Here is a 15,228-nt window from a genome sequence, read left to right on the forward strand (position 1 = left end):
GGGCATGAAGGGAAATCTCATGACTTTTTGTCACAAAACCCTAATCCCTAATTCAAGAAGGCCTCTCTTGGCCAAAGAATTTGGCATATGCAAATTAGGATTCGGTTCGGTATTTGGCCAAATCATTCATGAAGGATTTAGGGGTTCGGCCGAATCCAAAATAGTGGATTCGGTGCATCCCTATCTTGAATGCATTGGTTGTATTGTGCTGGGGCCTGATTGCAACATCCCTGACCACTGATGATCAGACTCCTATCAAACCAGCCTTGACAGTTAACTGAATGTGGATGGAGTTTGAGTACCTATAATTAACAATTAGGACTTGAATCAGTCAGTCGGTCTATACAGAAGTATTCATACAGTGCAAAACAAATGACTGCAATCACACTGCAAAACAAATTGCAATTAAGCCACAAGAGCTATAAAACTAGTTATGGCCTTTAATTAAATGAAATGGCGCATTGCCTTGTACTCGCACAGTTTTATTCACACCTTAAGATTTATTGCTCGTTCATGTCATAATATTTACAAAAGGATGGTACCGTAAAATCATAATGCATTTATCTTTCCATAGTCTGGTTCTGCCGTGCAAGTCTTCAGATGTATAAAATGCAAATGTGAAAAAAAAAAAAAACAAGGAGCAATCTCAATAAACTATTTGTAGCAAATCAGCCTAATATAGTATTTTAAGGGTTTGTCTTGAAATTCACTTTTCGCCTGCTTTTTATTTAAATATAACAATTACCTTAAATTTCTGTAATTAAATGTTGCCCAGTTTGTTTTTTTAAAATACCAGTTTGGTGGAACCTTCAATTTTATGGTCATGTGGAGAAGGAAGAACTCGAAAAATGGTTTCCTGTAATAGTTGACTATCACTTTAATAAGGGCTAGTGTTTTTGAGAAATAGTAACTGATGAAATCCACACAAAAAACTGTAGCAAAACTTTACCAACAAGTTTTTTTTATGCCTATTCACTATCCCTACCATGGCAAATCTCCTTGACAAGTAGGGATGCACCGAATCCAGGATTTGGTTCGGGATTCGGCCTTTTTCAACAGGATTCGGAGTCAAGCAATTTCCCTTCCCACCCCTAATTTGCATATGCAAATTAGGGTTCGGATTCGGTCGGTATTCGGCCAAATCTTTCGCGAAGGATTCGGAGGTTCGGCTGAATCCAAAATAGTGGATTTGATGCATCCCTATTGACAAGTCTTAAAGGACATGTAAAGCCTACATTTTCTTAGCATGTACATAAGTTGGCCATATCTTCCCCACCCAAGACATCTGTCTTCATTGGCTGTTAGACTGGAGGGTGTGTGTTCGTGATCTGAGCTGAGAAGAACTGAGCATGCTCATAAGTCAACAGCCAAAGTAAATTCCTGAGGGAGGGGCAGAGCAGGTTAGAGGAGTGGAAGGAATGCTAAGTGATTAAGGGATGCTGCAGCCTTACTGTTAACTCTTAACAACCAGAGTGGCAGGTATCTGAAGATTTCAAAGAGGCTGTTCACTGATTACATTTTTGTGGGGGGGGGGTACATGTCCTTTAACAACTTGTCAATGTCATATGAGACAATGGCACTCTCTGATTAAAGGGATGTGAGACAGTTTTCTGAGATTTTATTCATGTGGGAAAATTAGTAGCAGTCTGAATTAATGAATATTTAAAGGCTCATGCAAATGTGCCCATTACATTAGATTATTACAACAGTAAGGGAAATCAGGGTATAGGAATATCATTCTTATAGAGCCAAGATGAGTGTTATAAGGATTATGGCACTAACAAATTCATTCCATAGCCAATCAAGATGAAAATGCCACTATGAAGCCAGTAGTGCTATAACATGAAAGAAGCTGCAGGCTTTTGTGTTAAAAACTGGTTAAAGTGTGCTTTTGGCTAGAATATAACAAGCAATGACAAGAAAGGAATGATTATTTGAGAAGCCCACTCTGAATCCTATTTGAAATATGAGAAATGTCACTCTTGTAATGACGGCAGATCAAGCACAAGGAGCAAAGTACAGAAATGTACATGAGAGAGAGCCCTTTTGCACTCTGCAGGAAGATGGAACCCGAATAAAATTCACTTTCAGGATGAAAACCTTCTAAAGTGCACAGCCAAATCTACATTAGGGAAGGAAAGTATAAAAGACCTCAAATAAACCTGGCCGACATCAATTCTACATCCATATCAAATCTTGTTGCATGAGATACTGTAAAGATTCAGAACATTTCCTCATCAGCATTATTATATATGAAGCATATGGGCATTCTCTTTTACTGCCATCTTGTGCCAGGTAAAAATAATGAGCAGGGCCACAGAGTCTCAAGGGCCAGTGGAAGAATTGTTTGGAATTTGTGCCTAGGAGGAGGTTGAGCTGGGAGAACAAACAAGAATACATTTTACTGAGGCTCAGGGAAGGTCAAAAGACATTTTATTGATGCACATCAAGGCAGTGCTGAGGAAAAGTACTGGCACAAGTAATGTGTATAGGCAGGCAAATAGGCTCACCACAGGTAGGAAGTGAATAAATGGCACTCTAATTACTTAGCAATGGCAAGGACAAATACTTGACCTTCTAGCCCAACTAATGGCCTAAATTTTTAAAAAAAAGCAGGCCACAAATTGTGACAACAATTACCAAAAGAAAATCGTCACTCTTGTTGCTGACTCTCTTCAAAATGGACGACCTTCCTTTCTGTTCCCAGTTCTGAATATCTCTGGCTCCATCCTTACTCTGACAAATCTAAGCCCACTAACTTAACCCTGTATGGCCAGTATTGTCCCACCTTGGCCTGACCCCTTATTCTGCTTTCTTGTGTTAAGAGGGCAGCTTAAATTCTGTTTACTAAACACACTTAATATCAAAAGAATCATGGCAAGCACAGTAACTTTTATTGCAACACAACACATCTATGGATCTATAAAGCCTATATGGATTTTCTCATGAAAATCTTGTGCAACATGGGAATTGAATTTGGTGTAATATGTGAAATTCCAAATTTATTTCAGTGGGAAAACTTAGCTCATGGTTTATCCCATAAAAAATCAGAAAAGAACTTGTCCTGATTGTTGACTATTCTGTCTAAAACACAGGTAGGCTAAACTTTGCCAAAACTTTCCTGTTCAGCTTTTCCACTACTTCTAATACTGTACCTCCGCTCCACTGCACCCACCTGCAGCCTTCATACCACCTTCAGTGGGGCCAGCTGTGGGCAAGTCTGCCTCATACTTTGCTCTGTGCTTGGCCATTAAGGCCACAGTGCTACCAGCTTCCAGGTTCTCCATGTTACCCACAACATGGTCTCCAGACAATCTGCAACCTTCAATTCCTGACAAAGTCTACAGGGAAATTTGAGTTGATTGCCCATCAGGCTGAATAAAAGCACCATGAATCATAGTGTAAATGTCACAATTGTGCTATTCTGCATTTAATATAAAGGTACAGTAGGAAACAGTGTGAAAAGTATGACCTAATTTAGGATTATCCTGAGTGGGCATCTGCCATCTTGCCTAAGGCAGGGTATCTCTTATGCACAGTCAGGCATGGAGCATGGGCATCACAGAGTTTTCCTGAAGATTCTTTGCACATGAACCAGGGGAACGATGGCAGCAGCCTTGTCCTTTAATTAGTTGAGGCATACAGAGCAAACCTTCGTATTCCTGTGGTGAAGCATACAACCCCCACATAAAGAGTAAGAACAATAATAAAGCCTCTTTTGTCTTGGACTTCATTTTTGTCCAAAGCCGTTGATAAGAAATTAAAGCAGCAGAATTTGTAGCGTTTGTTTGCCGTTTTTATTCCCTTTTATTCTCCTGTCAAATCTGGTGCATTGTTTTGGGTTCATTATCTTACTAAGTGCAGCTATTTTTTTAAAACCCAAACACTGGGAAACATGAATTTTAATTGTGCTTTTATTTATGCCAGGCTGAATATTGTCACCTGACGTTTCTCCTTGTTGCATTTTGATTTTCATGCCTGTTTGTACTTATTTAACTGTGGCTTATTTTTCAGATAAGTCAGTCTTTTTTTTCTCAAGCTTATTTAGCTTCACACATAGGCAAATGAAGTTAGCTTTGCAACAGTAAGATAACAAATTCTCCCATTGCAGCCTCAATTAGGGTTTCTCTAGGAATCCTGCCTGTCACTGAAGGAAAATGATAAGAATTGATGATAGGAATGTTCTGGTACATATTGAATTGGAAATTCGTGTCCAGGCTATCATATTCATATTTGCATCTGCCAAAGCTAATATATAATGATATCATTTAATATTCAGTACAGGTATGGGATCCATTATCTGGAAACCAGTTATCCAGAAAGCTCCGAATTACGGAAAGGCCATCTTCCATAGCTTCCATTTTAACCAAAGAATCCAAATTTTTTTCCTTCTGGTTAATAATAAAACAGTACATTGCACTTGATCCAAACTAAGATATAATTAATCTTTATTGGAGGCAAAACTAGCCTTTTGGGTGTATTTAATGTTTATATGATTTTCTAGTAGACTTACGGGGGAATGTAATAAAAGTCGTTAACAGAAAAACTATTCGCAATGTGAAAAGTTATGCCTTTGCGCGAACAGATTTTGCGTTGCGCAAATGTAATATAGCTTTTGCGAACCCGGAAACTGTTAAGCGCCTGCTTCCGACAGTGGAAGACCGTTTGCGAATTTTATAGTTTGCGCCAATGGGCAATAAATGTAATATAACTTCTTACTAAAAAAAAGTCGTTATGTTTGCTCCAAAAGATTACGACACTTTCAAGCACTTCTTAAAAGTGCACAATTAAAATTCGCAATGCAATAACAGTATAAGGAACAATATTAGATAGCGAGATGTGGATTTTTATTCTTATTGGTGCAAATTGGTTTTCTCTTTGCGACTTTAAATACATTGCCCCATAAGGTACAGTATGAAAATCCAAATTAAGGAATATCAATTATCTGGAAAATCCCAGGTCCCGAGCATTATGGATAAAAGGTCCTATACCTGTAATATGTTTGAATATACTATGAACATTATTACTGTGCCAAGGATCTCTGAGCAAACGTTTTGCTTCATGATGGCAATTCAGTCATTGTATGGAGCCATCCATTGCCCATACCTCCCAACTGTCCCGTTTTGAGCGGGACAATCCCACTTTTGACAGCTCACGGATTTGTACTGATAAATCCCAAGTTTCTCTTTGATCTGCTGCATTGAACAGCCAGAAACAGATACAAAGTTTCTAACTTAATTGGGTCTTGGCAGACAGCCCAGAGTAGATACTTCACATACTTTTGTAACAGTTTGATACGATACGCGCACCAAATCTTTTGTCCCTCTTTCTGTTTCCTAAATGTTGGGAGGTATGCATTGCCCCATGAATACATTTTGTACAAAACAAAATTATTTCCCCATGTTTTGAAACAGTTGCCATAGGTCTAGGGATGCTGCCTCATATCACTGCAGCATTGGCTTTGGGTCAAGGTCTAGTTTGTTTTTTTATCCACTTTTGTGGGTTTCTTCTGTTTCCTCCCATTGTCCAAAACGTATTGGTCGATTAAGTGGCTTCTATTGAACCCTAGTGTGGGTTTGTTTCTGCATGTGATAGAGAAACTGAATTGTAAAATCAGTGCTATACTGTATATATATTGTAAATATGTAATTGGTAGAAGGAAGTTGGATTTTTCTCCCTTCATTTACCACAGCTGCTGATGAGTAGAACACTATTACATTGCAACCCTCTCTCTCAGCTGGGGGCTCAGAAAGTAATGTAGGATTTAGGAAGGAAAACTGTGCTTTGAGAAATTATTAGGTGCTAGCAAAAGTTGATTTACTGAAAACAGCAATATAAAAATGAGATACTTCCCTCAGTACAGGAAATGGCAAGGTAATTAGAGAGTTTATGGTATAGTGAAGGTTAAGCAAGAACAGAATATCATGTATGAATTACCAGTAGGACAAATATTCTCATCTGTAGACAGACAGGGTCCCTAAACTTAGCCAGATGTTGCCGTGGTGTTGTAACATTACAGTACTTCTCCCCTCTGGTGGAGCAGTTGCTTCTCTTAAAAAGCTGGCCTGCGGGGTTGGAAATGAATGTAGGCAGCAGAGACAGATATCCAAGGAGCAAAGAGGTGGGGGCATAACCTGGTGGTGGGCAATGAACTAGTGACCAGTGAGGACGTGAACAAACAAATGACCTCTGGTATTTGGTGAAGAATGTACAGAAACTGGTCAAAGTACTCAGGACCAATGAGGACTACCTCGCTCTCAGAGGGCATAGGTTACAGACCTGGGATTTCCAGAGCAGTAGGGGGAATAAATTCTTTGGGACCCCGACATACAGATGGAGCCAGAATGGATTATACATTTGTCGCGCTGTAACGGTAGACGTTGTCTCATCTCATGCGTCGCGTTTACCTGCATGTAATACAGAGTTGTGGCCACTAGATGTCACCAAATGCTAGTTATAACAAACCACATTACATATGGTGGCTTAGTGGGTAAAGTCCCTGCCTTTGACCAGTGTGTTTAGTGTTCAATCCCCAAAGTCAAACCAAGTTAAATTCTGTTGTCACTTTCAGTGCAATGAACCATGTCCCAACATTAAAAAAAAATATTTTTTTGGTGGGGGGTGGGAGACAAATAAATGGAAAAATAATCAATGGGCTTTTGTGACCATAATTCTAGGCATTAGTAATTTGCATAGTACTGTATTAATACTTGGTTGAGTACTTTACCCCCCTATAAAAACAAATAATAATTATAAAAACAAATACATACATCAATGTTTTATAGAACCTTAAATACAGCAATATTTATTATTATTTTTTTTTAACTTTTTAATAGCTGTATGTATTAGCCTAAAAGAAACGTTTTCAGCACATGCACCAGATCAGAGGCTTCATAGCCTTGTGGTTAAGTGACTGAACTTTGAAACTGAAGGTCATGGGTTCAAATCCTAGATTTTCTTTTCCCCCTTCACAATCATGATTTTTTTTTTTTTGGTGTGTGGGACACTGCTAAATCAATTGAAATAAATGAATGGGAGTTGTGATAATAATTATCTTATAAAATAATAAGCCTAAATATGACAATGATTTTTTTTAATTTTATTATGCTATTAGCCTTGAAAAAAATGTTTTCGTCAGCCATAACTGCCAAAAGGCTTCATAGCATTGGGGTTAGCTGACTGAGCTTTGACACACAAGGTCATATGTTCTAGTCTTGCTTTTCTTTTTTAATTTGTACTGTTAAATGTTCCACAGTATATGTATTAGAGATTCTACCAGTTGATTTATTCATGTTAAAAATAATATTTATATTTCTGACAGCACAAAAAAAATATTCTCCTGTTATAGATTGGATTTGTGATATACACAGCAACAGAATAAACATTGCTTTATAAAATGCACCCCATGTCCTGCCAGAGAGAGAGAGAGAGACAACATTTCCAACTTAATTGGCTTTTGGCAGAGAGGCCAGTACAGCTAACAGGTGCAACTAAGATACTTTGTAACAATTTTGAATTAAGAAAATAAGTAATTGTAACAGTTTAGATAAGGCCAAATTTTGTAAAATGAACATGGTAATTAGGGGGTGTGGCCACAAAATGGGTGTGGTCAAAAAAAATTTGCCATGCTACATGCGAAAAAAATTTTGTCCCTCTTTTTACTTATAAAATGTTGGGAGGTGTGCTGAAAGCACTCTGACCAAAGCTGCTGGGCCACCTGTTGTTGGACCCAGTACACCCTGGACGATAAATATCCTGACATCTGGGTATGTGTTGGGGGGGTTCTCTGCAGCTCCACATGAGCCCCTGACTGCTGGTTTATGTTTTGATATTTTCACTGCCTTGCCAATCACCATTATCGGCTTCATTCATTAAACTCGGCTGGACAGCCTTTCCCGCAGCTCCCCTGGCTGTTCCCGTCACATCACACAGCCTATAGGAAGGAAGTCACGCTACAATGCCAGTAGCTGCCCAGCTGCACACCTACAGGCAGGGCCGCCATCAGGGGGGACAGGGGGACAAGCGTACCGGGCCCGGGCATGAAGGGGGGCCCGGCAGCGCTGCATTTTTTTGAAGATCCGGGCCCCCTTACGAGCGCCCGAGCCGTACGTCTTGCCTCTTCAGTGCCGAATGCGGAAGTGCCGAAAAGCCGAAGCCGATGCGACGAAAAGACCCGAAGTCACGGAAAAAGCCGAAGTCCCGAAGTCACGAAGCGCCGAAAAGACCCGAAGTCACGAAAACAGCCGAAGCCGAAGTCCTGAAGCAGCGCAAAGACCCGAAGTCACGAAAACAGCCGAAGCCGAAGTCCTGAAGCGGTGAAAAAGACCCGAAGTCACGAAAACAGCCGAAGCCGAAGTCCTGAAGCGGTGAAAAGACCCGAAGTCACGAAAGGAGGCGAAGTTGAAGTACTGAAGCCATGAGTTCAATTCTACTGAACACCAGTTTGTGTTTTTTTTTTTTTAATCCCCTGGCCACCAATGTATTATTTAATATTCTATAGGCCCCTGCCACCAATCTTTTTTTTAAAACTTTTGTTTTTGGGCCCCAATTTTTTTTTTAACTCGTAAGGGGCCCTTGCCACCATTGTTTTTTTTGGGTTTTTTTTTAAAAAAAAAATTAATTTTCTTTTTGGTGGCCCCAAATTTTTTTAACTTGTAAGGGGGCCCCTGCCACCAGTTTTTTTTTTTTTTCAAAAAAAATTATTTTTTTTTTAAATTTTTTTGGGGCCCCAATTTGTTTTTAACTTGTAAGGGGCCCCTTCCACCATTTTTTTTTTTTCAAAAAAAATTTTTTTTCTCCAAATTTTTTTTTTGGGGCCCCAATTTGTTTTTAACTTATAAGGGGGCCCCTGCCGCCAATGTTTTTTTTTTTTTTTCAAAAAAAAATTAATTTTTTTTCAAATTTTTTTTTGGGGCCCCAATTTGTTTTTAACTTATAAGGGGGCCCCTGCCGCCAATGTTTTTTTTTTTTTTTTTCAAAAAAAAAATTAATTTTTTTTCAAATTTTTTTTTGGGGCCCCAATTTGTTTTTAACTTAGAAGGGGGCCCCTGCCACCAATGTTTGTTTATTTTTTAGGTTTTTTTTACATTTTTTTTTGTTGGGGCCCCAAGTTTTTTTTAACAGGGGGCCCCTGCCACCAATGTTTTTAAAAAAAAAAAAATTTTAATTTTTATAAGGGGGCCCTGACCATCAATAGCTTTTTACAACTTGTGTGGGGGGGTTACTTTTTTAGCGCTGATGTCTGTGTGGTCTTTTAACTGCGATGTGGGCGGGATATGGGGCGGAGCTTGGTCGTCAGTGTGGGCGGGGCCCAGGGGGCCCCAAAAATTTTGTTGTACGGGGCCCCGTGATTTCTAATGGCGGCCCTGCCTACAGGACCCAGAGCGGACCGATCATGGCTAAATGGCTGAATAAGTACTTCTCAACATGGGTAACAATAACAGCAAGAGCCCCCCGCAACCCCCCAGATCGGATTCCAAGAAGAATGGGGGCCGAGAGCTCTTTCCACCTGCAGTACTGCAGGTAAGCTGGTGCTTGGGGGACACCATGCTCTTGTGCTCCGACCCCTCTGTCAGTTGTTGCCTGGCCGATCTCCTCTCGCTGTTGCTGCGGTACAGGTGTGGAAAAAGCATAAATGGAAAAAAAATCAATGGGCTTTTGTGACCATAATTCTAGGCATTAGTAATTTGCATGGTACTGTATTAATACTTGGTTGAGTACTTTACCCCCCCATAAAAACAAATAATAATTATAAAAACAAATACATACATCAATGTTTTATAGAACCTTAAATACAGCAATATTTATTTTATTTTTTTACTTTTTAATAGCTGTGTGTATTAGCCTAAAAGAAACGTTTTCAGCATACATAATAGGTCAGAGGCTTCATAGCCTTGTGGTTAAGTGACTGGACTTTGAAGCTGAAAGTCATGGGTTCAATTCCTCTATTTTCTTTTCCCCCTTCACAATCATGATTTTTTTTTTTTTTTGGTGTGTGGGACACTGCTAAATGAATGGAAATAAATGAATGGGAGTTGTGATAATAATTATCTTATAAAATGATAAGCCTAAATATGACAATGATTTTTTTTTTTATGTTATTTTACTATTAGCCTTGAAAAAATGTTTTCAGCCATAACAGCCAAAAGGCTTCATAGCATTGGGGTTAGCTCACTGAGCTTTGACACACAAGGTCATAGGTTCTAGTCTTGCATTTTTTTAAAAAAAAAATTGTACTGTTAAATGTTCCACAGACAGCTGCAGCAACCTGCGCTACTAAAGACACAAGAGAGCAGGGCTGGACTGAGAGTCCAAATAGGCCCTGGCATTTCAGGTAAAAACAGGCCCAACCAGCCTACACAGAGGCCCAAACAGACCCCACCAGCCACTAAATACTGACTTTCTATGGACCTTATAGCAGCCCCTCTGGAATTTGCCAGAACCCACAGATTGCCAGTCCGGGCCTGCAAGAGAGGGCCCCGGTCATAACTAACTAGGATTGCAGACACCTGTAGCGCAAAGTAATTAGGGACCCGGCTTACCGGGAACTAGTGTTGCCACCTGCCCGGTATTTTACTGGCCTGGCCGGTACATTTCATGGCTGATCCCAATGTTATTAATAGGAAAAAAATTAAATATATAAGGGGGAGGCGGCCGACATTGATCCTCTGCTCCCCCCACCACCTTCACTACCAGGGCTTCCTCCAGAAATCACTGACAAGGGAGAGAGATTTCAAATCAGCGGCCTCGTTCTTCACAGACTCGCAAGACTCTTCTTCACGGACTTTAGACCCACTAGAACGATCTCCGGAGTCGCTGGAGTCACATTCCACTGTGCCAGGCTACGTGCTTCTTACCAAGGACCACAGCTCCTTCACACACTGTCACGATATATGGGATAGAGCCAGGGAGGAGAAATCCAGTGCCAAACGATTGATCGTCGCCATTTCTGAAGAGGACAGGAAGTGGAGTTTTCAAGTTATTTATTAATAAAGGATTTGCGATTTTAAATTTTAAATTTTGTGTTTGTGGGTTTTTTTGCCGTATACTAACAAATTTTTTTTAAAAAATTTTGATGTTACTTGTCCTTTAACACAGGGTCCCTGAACTTTTTTGGACCGGGGCCGGATGCAAATTTTTTTTTCGAGGACCAGGGGTGGGGTGGGATTGGGGTCAGCCGGGGTCAGGTTGTGGGGGTCAGCAACATAGTTGGATGCGCTGGCGTCCAATTCGGGGCGCGTCGGCATCCAATTCGACGCACTGGGTTCAGTGTCCACAGGCTGCTTCTGGGCTGGCAGCCCGACAATTGGGGAACCCTGCTTTAACAGACCTTCCCCCAACAAAAGTCCTACATATGTGAACACTGTAATATAAACAAACCCTGGTGCTTTTTAAATGCAAATGAGATGAGGGCATGTAATTAGTACAAAGCTCCAGACTCAGTAACTGAATGCACAATTAAACAATGAGGCAGGCAGTGGGGGTGGGTGTTGCTGTACTTAAATACCATGTGCTAAGTAGGGAATTGTCAGACCATTCAAATTAATTTACAATGCCTTCAATTCTTTGAGCAGAGATTCACCTGAGATCACTAAGGGCTCATACAGAGAAGCAGGTTTAAGCTGTATAAACAGAGCATTCTGTCCCAGTGGCTGCACAGATCCTATCTGATCCCCATTGTAAGCAGCAGTGCTGCCCTGCTTTATGGCTGAGATTCTAGCTATCTGTATAACAGAACATTCTGTCCCAGTGGCTGCACAGATCCTAATCTGATCCCCATTGTAAGCAGCAGTCCCTGTCCTGCTTTATGGCAGCTGAGATTCTAGCTATCTGTATAACAAGAGCATTCTGTCCCATGGCTGCACAGATCTTATCTGATCCCCATTGTAAGCAGCAGTCCTGTCCCTGCTTTATGGCAGCTGAGATTTAGCTAAACTGTATAACAGAGATTCTATCCCAGTGGCTGCACAGATCATGTCTGAAACCCCATTGTAAGCAGCAGTCCTGCCCTGCTTTATGGCAACTGGGATTCTAGCTATCTGTATAACAGAACATTCTGTCCAAGTGGCTGCACAGATCCTATCTGATCCCCATTGTAAGCAGCAGTCCTGTCCTGCTTTATGGGCAGCTGAGATTCTATCAATCTGTATAACAGAGCATTCTGTTCCAGTGGGGTGGGGGGCATTACTATGCCACATATGCTCATGTTATTGGTGGGGGATGGGGTGCCTATATATTATTTACCTACCAGCTGACATATTTGCAGGCCCCCACGAGACTGAAAAAAGCAGGCTAATGAGGGATGTCACCGAGTAGGCCGGGACTGGCAATCTGTAGGTTCTGACAAATGCCAGAGTCCTGACCCGATTTCTACAAAAAAGCAAAGCATTGCGTCTGCATGCGACGTCGCGGTCGCGTCGGAAACAACCTGCGACACCACTGCGATTGTGACAAATTCTATCTAATAACCTTATTTTGACGCATGCATCAAATTGCATGCGTTTTTGACGCAGCGCGTATTATTTGATTTTACAATGGAGTTCAAAAAGTAAACCCTCATCTATATTTAAGGTTTGATTTTTTGTAGTATCTGGTCAGGACTGGGAGTCAAAATAGGCCCAACATTACCCAACCAGCCCACTAAAGAGTGACTTTCTATAGCTTGTTAGAGAAGCCCCTCCTCTGGCATTTGTCAGAACCTACAGATTGCCAGTCCCGGCCCTACTCGGTGACATCCCTCATTAGCCTGCTTTTTTCAGTCCTAGTGGGGCCTGCAAAATATGTTCAGCTGGTAGGTAAATAATATATAGGCACCCCATCCCCCACCAATAACATGAGCATATGTGCATAAAGTAATGCCCCCCACCCCACTGGAACAGAATGCTCTGTTATACAGATTGATAGAATCTCAGCTGCCATAAAGCAGGACAGGACTGCTGCTTACAATGGGGGATCAGATAGGATCTGTCTCAGCCACTGGGACAGAATGCTCTGTTTATACAGCTTAACCTGCTTCTCTGTTATGAGCCTTAGTGATCTCAGGTGAATCTCTGCTCAAAAGAATTGAAGGCATTGTAAATTAATTTGAATGGTCTGACAAATTCCCTACTTAGCACATGGTATAGTACAGCACACCAACCCCCATCCTGCCTCATTGTTTTAATTGTGCATTCCAGTTACTGAGTCTAGGAGCTTTGTACTAATTACATGCCTCATCTCATTTGCATTTAAAAGCACCAGGGTTTGTTTATATTACAGTGTTCACATATGTAGGACTTTTGTTGGGGGAAGGTCTGTTAAAGCAGGGTTCCCCAATTGTCGGGCTGCAGCCCAGAAGCAGCCTGTGGACACTGAACCCAGTGCGTCGAATTGGATGCCGACGCGCCCCGAATTGGACGCCAGCGCATCCAACTATGTTGCTGACCCCCACAACCTGACCCCGCTGACCCCAATCCCACCCCACCCCCTGGTCCTCGAAAAAAAAATTTGCATCCGGCCCCGGTCCAAAAAAGTTCAGGGACCCCTGTGTTAAAGGACAAGTAACATCAAAATTTTTAAAAAAATTTGTTAGTATACGGCAAAAAAACCCACAAACACAAATTAAAGTTTAAAATCGCAAATCCTTTATTAATAAATAACTTGAAACTCCACTTCCTGTCCTCTTCAGAAATGGCGACGATCAATCGTTTGGGCACTGGATTTCTCCTCCCTGGCTCTATCCCATATATCGTGACAGTGTGTGAAGGAGCTGTGTCCTTGGTAAGAAGCACGTAGCACTGGCACAGTGGAAATGTGACTCCAGCGACTCCGGAGATCGTTCTAGTGGGTCTAAGTCCGTGAAGAAGAGTCTTGCGAGTCTGTGAAGAACGAGGCCGCTGATTTGAAATCTCTCTCCCTTGTCAGTGATTTCTGGAGGAAGCCCTGGTAGTGAAGGTGGTGGGGGAGCAGAGGATCAATGTCGGCCGCCTCCCCCTTATATATTTAATTTTTTCCCTATTAATAACATTGGGATCAGCCATGAAATGTACCGGCCAGGCCAGTAAAATACCGGGCAGGTGGCAACACTAGTTCCCGGTAAGCCGGGTCCCTAATTACTTTGCGCTACAGGTGTCTGCAATCCTAGTTAGTTATGACCGGGGCCCCTCTCTGAGTCTCTTGTGTCTTTAGTAGCGCAGGTTGCTGCAGCTGTCTGTGGAACATTTAACAGTACAAATTTTTTTTTAAAAAATGCAAGACTAGAACCTATGACCTTGTGTGTCAAAGCTCAGTGAGCTAACCCCAATGCTATGAAGCCTTTTGGCTGTTATGGCTGAAAACATTTTTTCAAGGCTAATAGTAAAAATAACATAAAAAAAAAATCATTGTCATATTTAGGCTTATCATTTTATAAGATAATTATTATCACAACTCCCATTCATTTATTTCCATTCATTTAGCAGTGTCCCACACACCAAAAAAAAAAAAAATCATGATTGTGAAGGGGGAAAAGAAAATAGAGGAATTGAACCCATGACCTTCATCTTCAAAGTCCAGTCACTTAACCACAGGGCTATGAAGCCTCTGATCTATTGCATGTGCTGAAAACATTTCTTTTAGGCTAATACACACAGCTATTAAAAAGTAAAATAAATAAATAAATAAATAAATAAATAAATAAATAAATAAATAAATAAATAAATAAATAAATAAATAAATAAATAAATAAATAAAATATTGCTATAAAACATTGATGTATGTATTTGTTTTTATAATTATTATTTGTTTTTATAGGGGGTAAAGTACTCAACCAAGTATTAATACAGTACTATGCAAATTACTAATGCCTAGAATTATTGGCACAAAAGCCCATGATTTTTGTTTCCATTTATTTGGCTGTGTCCCCCCAAAAACTGAATACATCAATGTAGTAAAATATTATTAATAGAAGTTGCTGACCGTTTTACCCACTCCATATCACAGTTAGGCTCTTACAGACGAGCGTTTCTTCATGCGCTCCCCTGCGCTCCGTTTGGCTGCGTTCAGCCGCAGGGAGCGCAGGTCTAGACGCTGCTAATGTTCTTTCTATGTGCCTGTACTGACACAGGCGCATGTAAGCGCTGAACGCAGGAAAAATGCAGCATGCTGCATTTTTCTGCGTTTTTCAATGGTTCAGCGCTTACATGCGCCTGTGTGAGTACAGGCACATAGAAAAATAATTAACAGCGTCTAGACCTGCGCTCCCCTGCGGCT

General features: G+C 40.9%; 1 protein-coding gene and 1 long non-coding RNA gene across 3 annotated transcripts in view; one reads left to right on the forward strand and one right to left on the reverse strand.

Moving 5' to 3' along the window:
* The window catches only part of LOC108718582 (sodium/potassium-transporting ATPase subunit beta-1-interacting protein 3), a 332,805-nt gene that overhangs the window by 281,717 nt on the left and 35,860 nt on the right, over positions 1-15,228 (forward strand). The gene's annotated exons all lie outside the window — the stretch shown is intronic.
* LOC121394731 lies at positions 9,493-11,109 on the reverse strand. Its single transcript, XR_005961978.1, has 3 exons — positions 11,053-11,109; positions 10,857-10,948; positions 9,493-9,606 (listed from the first exon to the last, which is right to left on the reverse strand). It is a non-coding gene; the product is annotated as an uncharacterized LOC121394731 (long non-coding RNA).

The sequence above is a fragment of the Xenopus laevis genome, chromosome 6L (assembly GCF_017654675.1).
Source record: "Xenopus laevis strain J_2021 chromosome 6L, Xenopus_laevis_v10.1, whole genome shotgun sequence".
Classification (NCBI taxonomy): Eukaryota; Metazoa; Chordata; class Amphibia; order Anura; family Pipidae; genus Xenopus; species Xenopus laevis.